Source organism: Macaca fascicularis, chromosome 14, assembly GCF_037993035.2.
Source record: "Macaca fascicularis isolate 582-1 chromosome 14, T2T-MFA8v1.1".
NCBI classification, from domain to species: Eukaryota; Metazoa; Chordata; class Mammalia; order Primates; family Cercopithecidae; genus Macaca; species Macaca fascicularis.
Window position 1 is genome coordinate 82546113 of NC_088388.1, and position 17906 is coordinate 82564018.

The 17906-nt window shown below is 36.6% G+C and overlaps 1 protein-coding gene and 1 long non-coding RNA gene across 51 annotated transcripts in view; one reads left to right on the forward strand and one right to left on the reverse strand.

Annotated features, from left to right (window-relative positions):
- The window catches only part of DLG2 (discs large MAGUK scaffold protein 2), a 2233585-nt gene that overhangs the window by 108595 nt on the left and 2107084 nt on the right, over nucleotides 1–17906 (reverse strand). The gene's annotated exons all lie outside the window — the stretch shown is intronic.
- Nucleotides 1–17906, forward strand: part of LOC135967086 (uncharacterized) — a 76577-nt gene that overhangs the window by 27048 nt on the left and 31623 nt on the right. Inside the window, exon 2 of the long non-coding RNA XR_010580948.2 lies at nucleotides 4653–4791. This is a non-coding gene — a long non-coding RNA (uncharacterized lncRNA). The remainder of the gene's footprint in view (nucleotides 1–4652; nucleotides 4792–17906) is intronic.

Sequence of the window (17906 nt, forward strand, 5' to 3'; positions counted from 1 at the left end):
ACAGAGGATTAGGTTATATATGTCTAATTTCTGCACCTTAACTTTACAATCTGTTAATTCATTCTATCGCTTATGTAGAATGATGAGGGATTGTCTTCCACAGGGAAGGGAAAGTCAAGAGTGGGAAAAAGTATTTCCCACCAATAAAACAGGGTTTTTGATTATAACTATACTTAAGAATAAGCTCTTTTTTTTTTTTTTTTTTTTTTTTTTGCCCTGTGTATTAGTCCATTCTCACATTGCTATAAGGAAATACCTGAGACTGGGTAATTTATTAAGACAAGAGAATTAATTGGCTCACAGCTCCACAGACGATAGAGAAAGCATGATGCTGGCATCTGCTCAGCTTCTAGGGAAACCTCAGGAAACTTACAACCACGGCAGAAAGAGAGTGGGAAGCAGGTTCATCTTACAAGGCCAGAGCAGGAGCAAGGGGTCAGGGGAGGTGCCACTCACTTTTAAATAACCAGATCTTGTGATAACTCTGTGAGAACAGCACCAAGAGCATTGTGCTAAACCATTCACGAGAAACCGTCCCCATGATGCAATCACCTCCTACCGGGCCCCACCTCCAACACTGGGGGTTACAATTCAACATGAGATTTGGGTGGGGACACAGAGCCAAACCATATCATCCTGCATCTGACACCATACATGAATACCCCTTCTTTGTTCTAGCAGAGGCTATGTGAAGGACAAAACCCACCCATCCATGACTCAGAGGGGTTAGTGGTAAGTTATTTATTGCCTGCTCCCTCTCTCTTGCGCTCCACCTGTGCATGCTGCATCCCATGGACCTTCAGATCCTGGCACTGGCAGTCATTTGTAAGGAGACTGCAAGGAAAGAGTCTCTGAAAGTTCTGCAAGTGAAGAGTAATTTTGGTTTTCCTTAAAGATCATAGACTCTATTATTTGTACTGTAGCTTACTGGAAAGAGTTTTCCAGAGGCTCCAGTCTGTTTGTTAATTATTATTTTTAAGAATCACACACAATGCTGAGAGTTGTTGACAAAGCACCTTTGCCTGTGTTATTTAGTCTTTGTGGTAGTCCTTTGGAACAAGCAATGTTATTCTCTTTGATTTACACTGAGACCTAAAGAAGATGATGAAGAGAAGGTAGATTACAAATATAATAATATAAATAGCTAATAGCTATCATTTACTGAATTACTAATAAGTACCAGGTAGGACAGTAGGAACATAATATTTTTCTAACATACACAATAATCCTGCAAGTTTGGACTTAGTATTTCTATTTTTTTTTTTTTTTTTTGAGATGGCGTCTTGCTCTGTTGCCAGGCTAGAGTGCAGTGGCGCAATCTCAGCTTACTGCAAGCTTTGCCTCCCAGATTCAAGCAATTTTCCTGCTTCAGCCTCCCAAGTAGCTAGAATTACAGGTGCCCGCCACCACGCCCAGCTAATTTTTGTACTTTGAGTAGAGATGGGGTTTCACCATGTTGGCCAGGATGGTCTCAATCTCTTGACCTCGTGATCTGCCTACCTCAGCCTCCCAAAGTGCTGAGATTACAGGCATGAGCCCCCGTGTCTGGCCTTAGTATTCCTGTTCTGTAGATAATAAAACTGTGATTCTAAGAGTTAAAGTGTCACTTTAACTCTTAGAATCATCACAAGCTTTACATTAATTGAACATGACACTAAGGGAGCATCTGTGGTGCACTGAGACTCACCCCTTGCAGCATTTTGATTCACATAAATGTCATAATTGACCTTGTGATGCCCCAGGGGGGTACCATTTACCCCGACCATCTTGGGAAGTTGTTAGATGGTGATGATCCTAGTACAGCTACTCAGTTCATTGAGACTCTGGAAAGAAGTCTGACATAGAAATACAAGGCTATAATCGGTAATCATTATTAAGGCTTTTATTTGAATAATGAGAAGAATATTTAAAGAACAGGGAAAATGGTTGGATTTTACTGGTTTATTTTTATTATTGTGCCAATAGAATTTATATTGTTTCTAAGCAAATAGGTACATATCAGTACAATCTGTGTTTTCAGTATATTGAAAAAATACATAGCTAAGGAAAATATAACTTGGTGAGGTTGAAGCAGATTTTTTCTATAAAATTTTGTTGTTCTTTCACATTACTTTTTATTCTAATTAGAAATCAAGGTTAAACTAATATGGAACAAATCTGGATGGCAAACTCCACTTCTTTACATTTCTGGAACACCTTACCAATCTGCATCTGGTCTTAAGATTTCCTTAGTAGGTTGTTCTCTGCACATGGGGAGCTGGCAGTAATGTTTCTGTTTCTGTTTCCCTAATTCTTTACTACTGGCTTTAACTTTGAAACTTCTAAAAAATTGTTCTTTGATCATCCCCTTACTAAAGGAGTGAAGGGTCTTGCAAATAAAATCCACAGGACTTTGGGATGCTTCTGACATGGTTTCTTAATCAAGAAAAGTCATTGGAAGTGTTAACATAGCTACAGGTAAGGGTGTTGGAAGTTCATGCTTCACCTTACCTGCTCTCTACATTCTAAAAGTTGCAGAAGTAAATTCTAAAACACAACTTTCTGTAAAACTTAATGATGGGACTGAGGAGTACAATCATGTTAAAAACTATTTTTATATAGCAACTACTAGGTGCTGAGTCCTCTGCTAAGTTCTTCACAGGCATTATCTTGAGTTCTCAAGGGAGAACTCAAGAATCCTACAAGGGAGTAGGGTTAAAAAAATCTGTCTTTTATAGATGAGGAAATTAAAGCCTAGAGAGGCATTAGCCAAGATCCATCTGCTTAAAAATGAGAGCTTATCTTACAGAGTCATTGTGAGGACTCAATGAGATTGTATTTATTTACCAAATGTTTGGCATGGTATAGGATTGCTGTTTAAATAATGTTCATCTTATTTCAATGTCTCTTTCACATTAGTCTCAAGCACTTCACTGTCTTCGTAGCATTTGGGTTATTGAAATCTGTCTGAGAGAAAACTGACAGTGATATTATCCATTGTTTTGATTTATTTTTTTATCAAATAGCAGATAATTAGACTGTTGGCCAGAATTTTTCAATTGCTCATCATGGGCCTGTTCCAATATATTATTGGAAATCAGTAATATGATCCTAATTTTTCATGTTTTTTTTTTGGTTTTCTATGATAAAATCATTGGTGGATATGTTTATGTTGGATATAATAAATTTGAAATGTATGAATGTCCTCTTGTGACAAGGTAAGGCATTAGTTAGGGGTTCTTTTTAAACTTCCACCCAATTACTTATTTTAGAAAAATGTTCAATACATTAGATAAAAATTGAAAATATTCACAAGTGTCCCGAGATACCACAGAAAGGAGCACGATACAGTGCACTGGAATGGGGGGTCAGGAGCCCTAGATCTCGGTCTTGCCTCTGTCCCTGACTAGCTAGTGGCCTTGCCTAAGACACACATCCCTTCATTGCTTCACAAGGTTGCTACCTGTAAATTGGACATTTCACTCCAGGATCTAAGTTTCATTTTCTGTTCAACTGTTCATAATAACCCAAAATTCCTTAGGGGAAATTCTGCTGCTTTGGTACGTAACATATGGGGATGCAAAGTGAAAATTTCTGGTACCTATGCTTCTGGGTTTTACTGAGGGATCTCACCCTCCATCCATTGATAATATTCTTTTAAGAAAGTTATATGAGTGAATGATTGTTTGCATTTATTATTAGTGGGTTATCTACTTGTTTAGAGAAGATTGATGATCTTAAAACAAGGATTAAATAAAATTGTTCCATCTCTCATAATGTCTTATCATGCCTCCTCATTCATCATCATCATGATCATTATGCTGGTGGAGACAGAAAGTTAATCAGCCACAAACACACACAAGAAGAATTTCCTTTTTTTCCTACACTGATTGGATCAAAGAAGGGGACTTGCAAATATCTTTTAGTCATAGTTTACAAAGAACTTAATTCCAAGTTGCCATTGCACTTCATGTGTGACCTAATTCAAACAATTTACATAACTGTATTATAATTGTGCAGTTCTTTATCTGTTTCCCTCACTGGACTGTGATCTCCTTGAGGGCAGGCACCTATCTTAATGACTGTCACGCTGCCATTCACTAGCATAGTTCCTGGTACAATCCCTCATGATAAGATAATTATATTTCTATAATTTGACTTTAAGACTACAAATCCAAAGGCCACCTCAGTACTCTGTTACTGAGTACTGAGGTTATAATATGACGATTGTGCTGAAGAATCAGTTCAGACTGCAATCTGAAGCTCCCAGAAGGGTGAATATCTGCATCCTTAACTCACACCTCAAACTGTTCACTCAGCAAACAAAGCAAAAACAATATATCTTCTCTTCTTCCCACTTCACTACCTTTAGAGTTAATGTAAAACACTTTAATTTGCACCAGAACACTGGAGAAAGAGAAAAAGGCAGTCAGGATAATATAACAGTATCTTTATGAAGTCCTTGTGCAGTTTTAAAATGTCAGTAACTTCAACTGAGAATATGATAGAGGCAACCTACAAATCATATTTGAAAGCAAACTGAATTTTCTCAGAACTACCAGAAATTTCTATTCAGTGCAGAGTATACAGTGAAATTTTTCCCAGAGTATGTTTTATCAAATAATTATTTAACTGTTGGATTAATTAGTGTTGAATTGGTTTGTTTTCTACAGGGCCATCAGAGATATTAATGCACTGTCAATCTACAAGAAGGGTATATGATATGCAATTGTTTCACAAACACTGTAACAAATGATTTTGAAGAGGACGTCTTAGGATACTCTGAGTTACTCCAACTTGGACATTTCACAGGTAGGAGAACATTGAATAGTTCTGCAACGTAAAGACACATATTCAAGAATATTTCAATTACTGTACTTAGTGCAAAGCCAGGACTGAATTTAGGTAGTCTGGTTCCCAGTCCAGAAGAGTATACCTGTTTTCTATATGCCATAATGCAGGCTCTTACTTGCCAATGAGAGAGTTTCTGCACTAGCAACATCATCCCTTCTGTTTCATGAAGTCCTGCTGGTTGGATTAATAAATAACGGCATTTTCAGGGCAGTGGGTTGCACCCACTAGGATATTTAAGATATTGATTTCTAGTACAAAATGACTTTCCTAGAAATATAATTTCCCAGAGGAAGGATACACAAGAAATGTGTGGCTTAAAATTCACCTTTTAGTCATTGTATAAAAGTTGAAAGATAACTGCTCAGTTATTACACAGGAGCATCTGGTGAAAAACCACAGGCCCAGTGATGACAGATACTGGATACAAAGGAATGAGATCCATTTTCCTAATAGGTCAGTAGCCTTTTGTTCTATCTGTGGGTGCCTGTCCTGAAGACTGCGCTCCCACTGAATTCCCGAATTCAGCTCCTGAATTCCCTCCTTTCTGCCCATCCATTCCCAATCACATTTTCACGTTGGACCCACTAAGTCTTTTCTGGCAATTTCATTCCTTCTCCCCTGCCCTCTGCATTCCTTTGTGATCTCATTTGGCTTAAATGTCATGTGATGGAACTGGAAGAGCCAAGCAGGCTAGACTTAAATTCTGGCTCTGTCTACACTCAACCACCTAGAAAACCTCATAGGGTTCCCGTAAAGATTTAAATACACCTACCACACAATTATATATAGTATTTAACATAGTGCCTAGCACAAAAGTGTTAAAGAAATAATTCTCTTTGTCTCTAATTGTTGCTTAGATATTAGACCAATTTGCCCAATTAGATAAAAGCTAAGGGCAGAGGGCATGGTGTGTGTGTGTGTGTGTGTGTGTGTGTGTGCATCCTCACTCTCCACAATGCTAGAAACATTTTTTCATTCAAAAACAATCTGTTAAATGCCTCATAGCAGCAGAACATCTCACAGTAGGTATTTGCAATTTATTTTATGGTAAAGCTTATATGAGAGTAAAAAAATACTGTATGCAAATTTCTGAAAACAGTGCCTAAAAAACTAGTAAGTCTATTATCATCACTAGAAAGTACATACACTTATTTTAGTGCTGTGATAATACTTGGGATGAGCTATTTACCCTATCCTGACTCCATCTCAAGGGGTAATGATTTTTGCACAGGAACAGTTAATCCAATTGAAAATCATCACCTCCTAGAAATGGAAACAGAGAGACATAAACAGGAAGGAGCCATCTAATTCTTAAGTTTTGGGTGACTCGTTGCAAGCCTGGAGTAAACAGGGATGACAAAGCTCAGCATTCTCAACCTCAGAAGCGTGGCACAAGGATGAGTCATATCTAAGCAGAATATTTTCTTGACTTCGCCAAGTCATGTTTTCTTTGCAGAGGTTTCATGGACTTAAAACTAAACTGTTTATAAAAGCCCCTTTTTGGTCTATGTTTAAGGCTACGGTTTTACAGAAATAGCAATAGAATAAAAACGTTGGAGAAAGAATTGGAAGATTGAGAACCTGGTTTTGCCTATACCATGTACTCATGGGAAGATTTTGGCCTTTCTCTGTCTTGGTTTTCCCAACAATAAAATGTTATTTTATCCAAAGAACATTAAGTATTTTCCACGTGCTAAGTATTTACTGTTTTAGGTGGTGGGGTGCTGGACATAAAAAAGGTAAGTAAGGCAGAGTCTAGTGAGAAAGAGAAAAGTAATTTGGTAATTGTAATTCAGCAACTAGTGCTAAAGGCATAGATTGCAACAGAGGACTTAACCCAAGAAGAAAGAGTTCAGAGGAAACCTCCTCCAGGACCTGGAGCACAGTCTGCCTGGGTAGGTTGTCATAAGTATAGAGAAGCTGGTAGCTGCATGCAGAGTGAGTTGCTTTACAAGGTATAGAGACCTGAGACCACTTTGACAAATGTAGAAACTGCAAGGAATTCATTTCAGGTAGATATGGTTAGATAAAGATCATACAAAGCAACAGAGTTGAGAATGTCAAGAACTGAAGAATTGAAGAGAAGCAGTAAAGACTAGATTAGAGAGTGTTTTGTGTATCCTGCTACAGGAAATGAGGGACTCTTTCTCTTCATATGCATATATATGTAAATAAGGTATAGGATCTTATATGTGTAAATAAGGTGTCTGTAAGGACACAGACAGGTAAGCATTTTCAAGGATGATTCTTACTGTGGTATGATTGGCTTGGCAGGTGGCAGAGAACAAAAGCAAGAAAAACTATTGGTATGCTGTTGCAGGAGGATGCAAGTAATGATGAGTGTCTGAGCTAAGGTAGTAGCCATGGGGATGAATATTTGAGAGCTTTTAAGGAGGCAGAATCAACAGAGTTAAGTGAATTATTGAATGAGGATAGGAAGAGAAAGGGAAGTATTAGGGATGATGCTGAGGATTTGGGCTAAGGTAATGGATGGAAAGTGTTGTCATTCCTCCAGACAAAGTGATACAGAAACTTGGCTGGGAGGGATTTGCAAAGGATGAGCATGAGGTACCCAGGGGACATACAAATTAAGAAGTCCAGTAACAGTGGGACGGATATCAGGAGCTCAGGAGACAGATTTGGGCTGGAACTACCAAATTAGGTCAAAATTAAAGCTAATGGAAATCATTTAGTGAACTGAGATTGCCCTTAGAGATTAAAGTAAGGAAAAAAGCTGAAGGTAAAACCCAAGAGAATAACAACATTTTAGAGGAAGAGGGAAAAGTCATCCAAGGAACTGTGGATGAGAGTGGGCAGACATATGAAGATAACCAGAGGGAAATGTCACAGAGTGCAGGGGAGGAGGAAGATTCTTAATGTGATAATGGTCAGTGGTGACAGATGATACAGGAGTCCAAGAAGCTTGGAAAATGTCCAATGGATAATTCTCTCTCTCATCCCCTCCCAAGTTGTCATGAGTTCAGAAAAGATCATGGAAGGAAAAAGCTTTGTAAAATCGCATACACAACTGTGTTTCATTATTATTTCTTGTCTGCTGACCTACCCACAGTGTTGCTCTATCAGAGGACTTAAGATGTTTAAACTGAAGCCCTACTTCCATAATCATTTACTTTCCTGTTTCCTCGATTTATTAATGAGAAATCAACCCAGAAAGAGTTAAATTACTTATCACTGTCACAAAGGAAAAATGTTGGTTTTCACAACATCCCAGTTTCAGGTGTGACCATCAGAGTCATTCAGAGATCCGAAGTACAGATTTTTCCTTCTTTGAATGCCAGTATTCCAGAAATATCATTAATAAATTCATTTAAAAAATCTGTTTTAAGTACAGAAAAGTAGGTTGCTATTGAAAGCTTTGTGCTCTGTTTTTCAATTCTGAATTTGATTCGTTTAACAATGAAGTACATCTAAATTCTTAAGACAGTCTCTGAAGGCCATTATAAATCACAGTGCTATTTCTGACAATTATGTCAGTAAGCTCATGTCAGGGGGCATATGACAGGCAGAATGGCACAGAAAAATGGAAAGAGTACAGATTTAAGAATCAGAACAAAAATCTCAATAATAGCAGCCATCTTATTGAATTTTTTGCTATATGTCAAGTCCTTTACATATATTATCTCCTTTTTTCTCTTCAACATTTTAATCCTCATTTTACAGATGAGGAAATTGAAGATCAGAGTGGTGAAGTGGCTTTAGGTTATACAAAAGGCTCTGGCTAAGAAGCTGATCTGGGATGCAAACCCAGGACTGTTATATAATGATTGTTCCAGGATATGATGCCAATGTAGGGGGCAGAGAGAGTCAAACCCAGGGATATTTTCTGTTATCCTTGTAAGTCGGGCAGTGAAGAGTGGAGAATGGGGATTTTGAGTTAATAGAGGACACGTCACACAACAAAGATGAAAATACTGCCTAGACAGGGGACTGGTTAACAAAGCAGGATATTAGGAAGATCTCTGCCATGGCAGGGGCCATGTGGAAGGACTCAGCCAAGCCAGTCAGAAAAATTCATCCCATCTGAAAAATTCTTCAAGCTGCAGCGGAACCAGGACATCTGTTTAAACGGGACAGCTTCATGGGATTAGCTTCATGAAGACATGTTGAATGAGAGTCAGACTTTCCATCACACTCCCCCATGAAAAGAGAGAATGAACTAAGCTTATTTGCCTTGTCTATAAAAAATAAGTTAAACCTATGGCTGGTCACTTCACGCACTTAGCAGTGTCTGGGACATGGTAACTACTTCATATCCACTTGTTACTATTATTCTAAATATCACTGTCAAGCACGCTAGTTATGGGTCCCATCAGTCTAGCACCTTAAACACACACCCCCTCAAACTCATATGCTGATCACAAGAGTCTACTGGGGGGCATCAAAACTCTGCAACCACGGTTCACAGGTAAAACTCTGAGACCTGTGACGTTCATTAACATACAGAGTAAGGATGAAAATTCTTGTTAGTTCCCAGGATCTGTGTGATGAATTTAAAGAAATAATGTAAGCACCCTGTGAACTGCAAATGACTATCCAAATGTGAAGGAATATCATTACTGTTATTACTATTACTGGTTATTGTTATTTTTAGAATACTCAGGAAAACACATATTCTCATCAAACACTTTTCTTAATAGTTTAGATCAATTTCCTTAATCATTTTATTCTGAAGAACTTCAGGTAAATAGTAATGGAGGAAAAGTGTATGGGGATCTATGCTTAGGTTAAATGACAGATGAGTTACTATAGTTATTTATTGATTTATTTATTGAAACGGAGTTTTGCTCTTGTTGCCCAGGCTGGAGTGCAATGATGCAATCTCAGCTCACTGCAACCTCTAACTCCTGGGTTCAAGCAATTCTTCTGTCTCAGGCTCCCAAGTAGCTGGGATTACAGGCATGCGCCACCACACCCAGCTAATTTTGTATTTTTAGTAGAGACGGGGTTTCACCATGTTGGTCAGGCTGGTCTTGAACTCCTGACTTCAGGTGATCCACCTGCCTCAGCTTGTCAAAGTGTTGGGATTGCAGGCGTGAGCCACCGCGCCCAGCTAGTCACTATATTTAAATACATATTTATGGTTTTTTCTTTTTGAAATAAATTTGTTTTGTTTATTCAATTACTTTAACTCAAGCAATTTAGCAAATGTTTATTAAATCAAGATACAATGCAAGAGGTCAAAGAATTACATATTAAGAACACTGGAATCTAAAATAAAAAAAAAATCTGGCCTGAATTCTACCTCCTCCACTTATGAACTTTCAAACCCTTTTTTTTTTTTTATAGCAAAGGTTATCCATTGCTGTCAAGATGACCTTGAACAATTTTGTGACTTTCTGAGCCTCTTTTTCCTCATTAAAACAGAGATTGCATCACCCACTCTGCTTACTCACAAGGAATTTGTGAGGATTAAATTAAATAACGACTATGCAGATAAAACTACTGTTATTCAGCCGAATAGAGGTGTGTGCATTAATAAGCACAATGATAGGTTATTATATATAGTGAGAAATATTACTGATGAGCGGACTGAAGCTGTTCATTGCATATTTTCTCTGTAAGAAATTCTAAATTGAAAGCTGATTATAGTCAGAAAGATGCTAGAGATTGGTATGGGATCAAAGGTAATTTTAATGGCTAATGTCAACATCATTATCTGATGTGTTGATCTTAATATTTTCATATTTCATGTTTATCTTTTATTGATATCAGGTACTCATTTAAAAAATCACATTTCTAAAGGATACATAATAATATGGAGAAATAATCACAATATAATGCTAAGTAAGTAAAAGAAAACATAACTCTGTATGGAGGTGTGATTGTAATTTCATTTTACATATATATAAAGATACAAAGCATATATACTAAAAGAATAATGTTTCCTTTGCAGTGGTGGAATTATGAGTGGGTTATCTTTGGCTTTACATTTTTCTGTATCCTCCTAATTTTATACGGTAAACATTTTTAAATGTTAAAAATGTTTAAAATGAAGAATCTTATAACCTTCACTCCAACTTACTATAATTCATTATTTTATATTTTTGTTTTATATTTGAAAAGCACACCCTTTGGGCTTGAAGTCATCTATTACAGACACTTATTAAGGACTTTGTGGGGCATGGCAAATGGAAATGGGAATGTGAGAAGTTAAGATACAGGTGAGAAGATTAGGAGTATGAGTCAGTGATAAGAGACATAATCTGACTAGCTGTGTAACTGTTAAATTTTGAGAAAAGGAAGGTTGGAAATTGACAGAAAGTCACAAAGCTAGAAAACAGGATCAAATCTCTTACCTTTCGGGGTCAGAGGTAAAACCTAGGAGCTTCTAAGAAAAAAGTAAGATGATACAGGCAGGTAATAGACCTATCTCCCCGTACTCAAGGCAATTGAATACTCAGTACAGAACCCCAGAAAGCTATATGAGCAGTGAGGATGTAAGGCCATCCAAAATCAGAAGGTCTATGGAAAACTCTAGTCTCACATTCAACCACTGAAGGAAAGGCTTTTAAATGGCCAGCTATGCAGCTTCTGCGGGAGCATCTGCTGAGGTGGAGAGGCAGCTCACTCCTGAGTAAGGCAACTCAGCTCTTTGTTGGCTGGGTCTCTTGGTTATACAAGAGTCTTTTCTTACTCTGAATGAATTCTTTAATTCTAGTTACAGAGAGTAAGTCCACTCCCTCTTCTGCCTGATAACCATCCAAATAATGATAGTGACACTAAGGACTTGAACCTGACTCTTCTAATTTCAAAAGACTACCCCCACCCCATCATTTTACAGCATCATTAAGGCTTTCTGGTTAATTGGAATTATTCTGCCAGATTAAGTGTTTCATGTGCCATTTAGTTTTTTAGTAGCTTTTTATGATTTGAAAACGATATGCTGTTTTACTCCTTTTTCCCAACTAATTGATATGTTGATCTAACCTAATTAGCAAACTTTTTTGTTTATTTACTTTAGGGGTAAAAAATATGCCCAATTCACATGATTAGAATCAATTTATGACTAAATAAATTATGAAGTCATGAAATATGTGATTTATCCTATCAAAATGATTACAAAAGAGCAATTCCAAAATGGTGATTATAGTCTCCAATTGAAGTCAGATTCAGGTCTTAGTCATCTCTATGTCATCAGTTAGGCATATAACTGCTCAAATTATCACTAATATAAGAGATGTGGCTATAAGTGTCTTAGTATTGAGTTCATTTGCAGACGAATATAATTACATATTTGGCATAAATACAATCCAGAGACTGTCCAGAATGCTCTTCTTTTGCATACCAAAGTCTATTTACTACTAAAATGATTCTGATGAATGATGCCACCTTATTCTTTTATAGAACAGACTAACAGTACACTGCACTGTCCCAGAAAAACACAAAAATCATTACCTTCATTTCTAGAAACATAAACTTTGGAAGCCGAAGGAAAATCTAACCTAAAAAAGGTAACATTTTATTGAGAAGAGTAGATAATTGTCAATAATTGGGCATTTTGTTATTTATTTTCATTTTAGCATCACTTTTTGCTAAAATGTAGGAACCTTTTATTTATACTAAGCAAACTGAGCCCTGGGATTATGTATCACTGGGTGCATTTGAATGAACAACGGATAAGTTTGTCCGCCAATACAGGATAACTATATATGGTTCGGTCCTGGAGGAGCACAATTAACTTTACAACAGTGCTTGAAAGTAGTATAACATATTGGAAAGAGCAAGCTTTGGATATGGATAGATTTGTATTGAATTCTAGCTGTATTCTATATTGAGTTGGTGAACTTTTGAGTCTCATGTTTTTCATATGTAAAATAGTTAAAACCTTCTCATGTGGTTGTTGTAATGATTAAATGGGGTAACATATAAAAGCATTTTTCAGAGCCTGGCACATAATAAGCATGCTAGACATGCTAATTTTCTTATTCTAAACTCTGTAATTAATCCTAGAGAAGTCCTCCCCTCACCACATTCTTTTACAGGCACCCAGTTATGAAACTGGAGATGGAGAAAGGTGCAGGGTCCTTTGAAGCCAAAAGTGAAACTCAAATGACAGTGTCCGTCTTTTGCATAAACAGCTGTTATATCAGCATGTATTGATTTTAAAGATGATGTAGACATACTTCAATCAATTTAAATTTCCTTTACAGGTAATACAGGGGAGTATAAAAGATATTTTTATATATGTAGGGACTAAACTTATCCCAAGTATATTTGATAAATAAAACTATAAAAATACAAATATTGCATATAAGACAGTATTTTTTAAGGTTGGAAATGAATGTATAAGGAAATACAACATAGTCATTCTCTGATTTTTTAAAAAAGCCTTTTAAAATTTTTATGTGCTGTGATCTGATCATTTCTCAAGTTACCTTTGTAAGTGCCTGTTTTCTGATGGCCTCTATACATTGTCATTCTGACCTGAACAAGCAGAACCATTAAAGTATTATAGGTTCCCTCTATCCTGAACTGAACCAAACTCTCGTGATTCAAAATCTGCAGGATGAGCTGCTACCTCTGCCATAACTAGAAAGTAGTAATCAAGAACCTTCCATCAGAGCTGTTGCTTCCAAGAATGCACACTTTAGCTAAGCTCCAGGGATCAGGATGTTGCCTAAAATGATTGGATCCAGGGACATGATACAGTTCCTATGTCAGCACAGCTAAAAAGTAGATGCCCTAGGCACAACCACTTGGCACTTGTGAAATTACTGATTAAAGAATGGAGATTCTGACAGCACAGCTCAGAAAAGCCCAATACATCTTACAACCACTGTGTATGCCAGAAAAAAGTAGCAGATGAAAAGGAAGTACAATTTCTAACTCATTTCCATATTCTAAGACTTGCCTAAGTACATTTGATTGGCTGAACCTAAATTACATCTGATAAGCTAGAGACATGGCATCTCCAAGGGTATATGAGATAGGTAGTGAGCAGCTTTCATCTTTAAAGATGAAAGAAGGAACTCTAATTTCTATGCAAGATGGAGTGAGAGAAATCAGCTTTAACCTCCTGCTTCAAAAAACCAAAAGTAAATAAAATCAGACAAACTACAGGGAATAATGATTTCCCAGACACCAGACATCAGACAATGAAGGACAAGAATCTTTAGTAGATGGGAAACAAATGAGGTAACTGCCCCAGCTTACTGCCTTGACAGAGTCTCCAGGCCATCAAGCAGGGAGAAAGAACCTAGGGGAAGCCTGGCAGACTCTCTTAGTTGAAGACATGGAACTGATAATCTGAAGAGACCAACATGGCTAAAGTTTGCAGAAAAGAGTATCAGAGAGAAGAGAGCTGCATGGAAAGAAAATTCTGGAAATATGTTGAGAATCACTCTTGAGTATTTAGCAGAGTACTGGCTGGCATCTGTGTGCATGAAGAAACTACAAGAGGCCAGAGAAAGAACCATTTTGAAGGATGAGTAGGATCAATACTTGGCATTTGTAAAGGGCTGAGATTAGTGCTGGTTCTCATCAGCTGAACTAGAAAACTTCATAATTCATGGGGCATTAAGTAGTATATTCAGAAAAGTCTTGCTTCAGTAGTAAAACATAATTACCCCTAAATGCTGCCCTCCCATCTAAAAAAAAAACTTAAAAGCAAAACTTGAACAAAGATCAGCAAAACTTTAAAAGATCAGTTCCATGATATATTTCATTATTTACAGAAATGCAAAAATATCTGGCCCCAATAAAGTAAAATTCACTATGTCTGGCATTTAGTCAAAGATTACCAAGCATGAAAAGAAGTAGAAAAATATGACCAACAAGGGGAGAAAAAAGCAACCAATCAAAACCAACCCATACTGACACAAATGTTAGAAGTACCAGAAAAGAACATTAAAACAATTCTATAATTGTATTGCAGATGGTCAACAAGTTAAATAAAAAAATCCAAATTAAACTTGTAGGCATAAAAACTACATTGTTGAAAATGAAAAAGTATGCTGAATAGAATTAAAGGCAAATTAAACACTGCATAAAATATTAATGAACATAAAATACATAGCAATAGAAACTAACCAAGTTAGTTACTAACCAACTAACCAAACTAACTGTGAAAAAATAATTATAAAGAATGACAAGAGTATCAACGAACTGTGAGACACCCTCAAGTAGCCTAATATACATCTAATTGGAGTTTCCAAAGTGTAGAAGAGTGAGAAGGAAAGGAAAAATATTTGAAGGAATCATGACCAATAATTGTCCAAATTTTATTGAAAACTATGAATATTTTAATCCAAGAAGCTTAATACCACAGAAGCACAAGAAACATAAAGAGAAATATACCAAGACACATCATAATCAAACAGATTAGAAGCGCTAATAAAAAGAAAAAATTTATTTATGCCAGGAAAAAGAAAGATGCTTCATGCAAAGAGAACAAGGAAGACAAGGATGACAAGAGGCTTCTCATCAGAAACAAGATAGGTAAGAAAACAGTGAAGGCAACATCTCTAAAGTTACCTGCACTATAAGAGTCAACTTAAAATTCTATATCCAGATAAAATATCTTTCAAAGATAAAGGCAAAATAAAGATTTTTTTTTCAAATGTAAAATGCTGAAAGAATTCTTTAGTAGCAGATGTGCACTTAAAGAAATAGTGAAGGAAGGACTCCAGGCAGAAGTGAAATGACACCTAATGGAAGTCTGGATATACATAAAGGAAGTACCCTGGGAATGGTAACTATGCAGATGAATATGTAAGCCTTTTTCTTGTTATTTAAACTTCCTTAAAACAATTGTCCACTGTGATGGTTAATACTGAGTGTCAACTTGCTTTGATTGAAGGATACAAAGTATTGATACTGGGTATGTCTTTGAGGGTGTTGCCAAAGGAGATTAACATTTGAGTCAGTGGGCTGGGGAAGGCAGATTCACCCTTAATCTGGTAGGCACAATCTATCAGCTGACAGCGAATATAAAGCAGGCAGAAAAACGTGAAAAGGAGAGACTGACCTAGTCTCCCAGCCTACATCTTTCTCCCATGCTGGACGCTTCCTGCCCTCGCACATCGGACTCCGAGTTCTTCAGTTTTGGGACTTGGACTGGCTCTCCTTGCTCCTCAGCTTGCAGACACCCTATTGTGGGACCTTGTGACAGTGTAAGTTAATACTTAATAAACAATAGAATATATATATATCTTATTAGTTCTAATAGGAGATTATGTATCTTAATAGCTCTAATAGGATATATACAATTGTTTGTATATACAGAACTAACAGGATATATATATAATAGAATATATTTTATATGTATAATAGGATATAATCATATATAATATATATATATATTTTATCCAACGATATATTCTTTTCAAGTGCATATGTAACATTTATCAACAAAGATTATTATATTCTGGGTCATAAAACAAGTCTTAAGGATTCAAGTCATACAAAGAATGTTCTCAGACCACACAGACAGTGAGTGATAGAATTGAGCATTCAAGGCCTGGCTGGTATAGAATATTTGCTTCCCTCCCCACTGTGTTTTCCTCCTTGTTGCTTTACATGTGTTTGGATTTTTCTCTGATATATGTGACTCTGGGCTTCTTTCCTTTCCTCAGCAATAACAGCTCTCTGGTAGGAAAGAGGTTTCCACTACCCTCTTCCACAAAACTCCAGGAATAAACACTTTCTTCACAATCAGTCAACTGAAGAAATGTGTTGTGGTAAGCAAAATTCTTAATGTAAGATACTTGGACTTTGAGAGATTAAATATCTTGGCAAATAAAATGTCACATTTATTCTACACATTAATTTCAAGTAGGAAAATAACTCCACTCCAGAAGCTGATGCAATTATATCATATTTTGCTTTATTTTCTCAGCTGTTCTCATTTGCTATTTGATGTTTAAAAACTACCTTTCTCACATGGTCCGTGCCTTAGACTATATAGCTATGGAAATTTTGTTTCTGGCCAAACCAGCATAATGGATATCGCCATATTCCTATGACTGGATCTAGATTTTGACCAAAAACTAAAGACAAAAATAATGCAAATTATGTGCAGATTTTGTAGATGTTTATTTTACTTGTGGTATTATTCCTTAAAGCTCTTTAATAAGCATGTCTAAAGTGAAAGTAGAGATCTAAAGGTTGAAAAAACTGGCCATTTTACAGGAAACAATACAATGGCTAAAAAAATAATTTTGGGCCAGGCGCGGTGGCTCACGCCTATAATCCCAGCACTTTGGGAGGCCAAGGTGGGCGAATCATGAGGTCAGGAGATCGAGACCATCCTGGCTAACATGGTGAAATCCCATCTCCACTAAAAATACAAAAAATGAGCTGGGCATGGTGGCATGTACCTGTGCTCCCAGCTACTCGGAGGCTGAGGCAGGAGAATGGCTTGAACCCGAGAGTCAGAGGTTGTAGTGAGCTGAGATCTCGCCACTGCACTCCAGCCTGGGCAAAAGAGCAAGACTCCATCTCAAAATAAATAAATAAATAAATAAATAAATAAATAAATAATAAATGTGGTCAGTATGTGCCACTGAGGGAGAAACAGCTACAACTTACATACTTTTAAAGTCACAATACATAGAACATCTCAATGTTTGTTGTTAATTTTAATAGTATCATTCCTACAAATTTCATTTGTATCATCATATAACTTTATTTCTTGATCTTTTTTGTGACATTACTAATAGAAATATTTGCAACATCATTGTATTCATGTACAGTGTAAATGGAATTGGATTCTTCCCATTTTTCCTCTACTTTGGTTCCTTCCTTATTAAAATACATGCCCATGGTTAAAATTTAAAAGACAGTTACTATAAAAATCATAATTTGCAATCTCTAAAACAATAAATGCCACAACTATTAGGAAAAAACAAACATTTATTGAGCACTACTCTCTGCTAGGCACTAGGGCTAACAAAGATAGATATGGGTTCTGCCCACGTGAAATTAGGGGCTAGTTCAATAAAGTTCTGCCAAGATGGCTATAAGGTTCCTTTTCTCTCCTACCCAGGAAAGACATATTGGAATGCAAGCAATTGAAAGGGCTGTCCATAAAAGAGTTATTTTAAATCTTACCC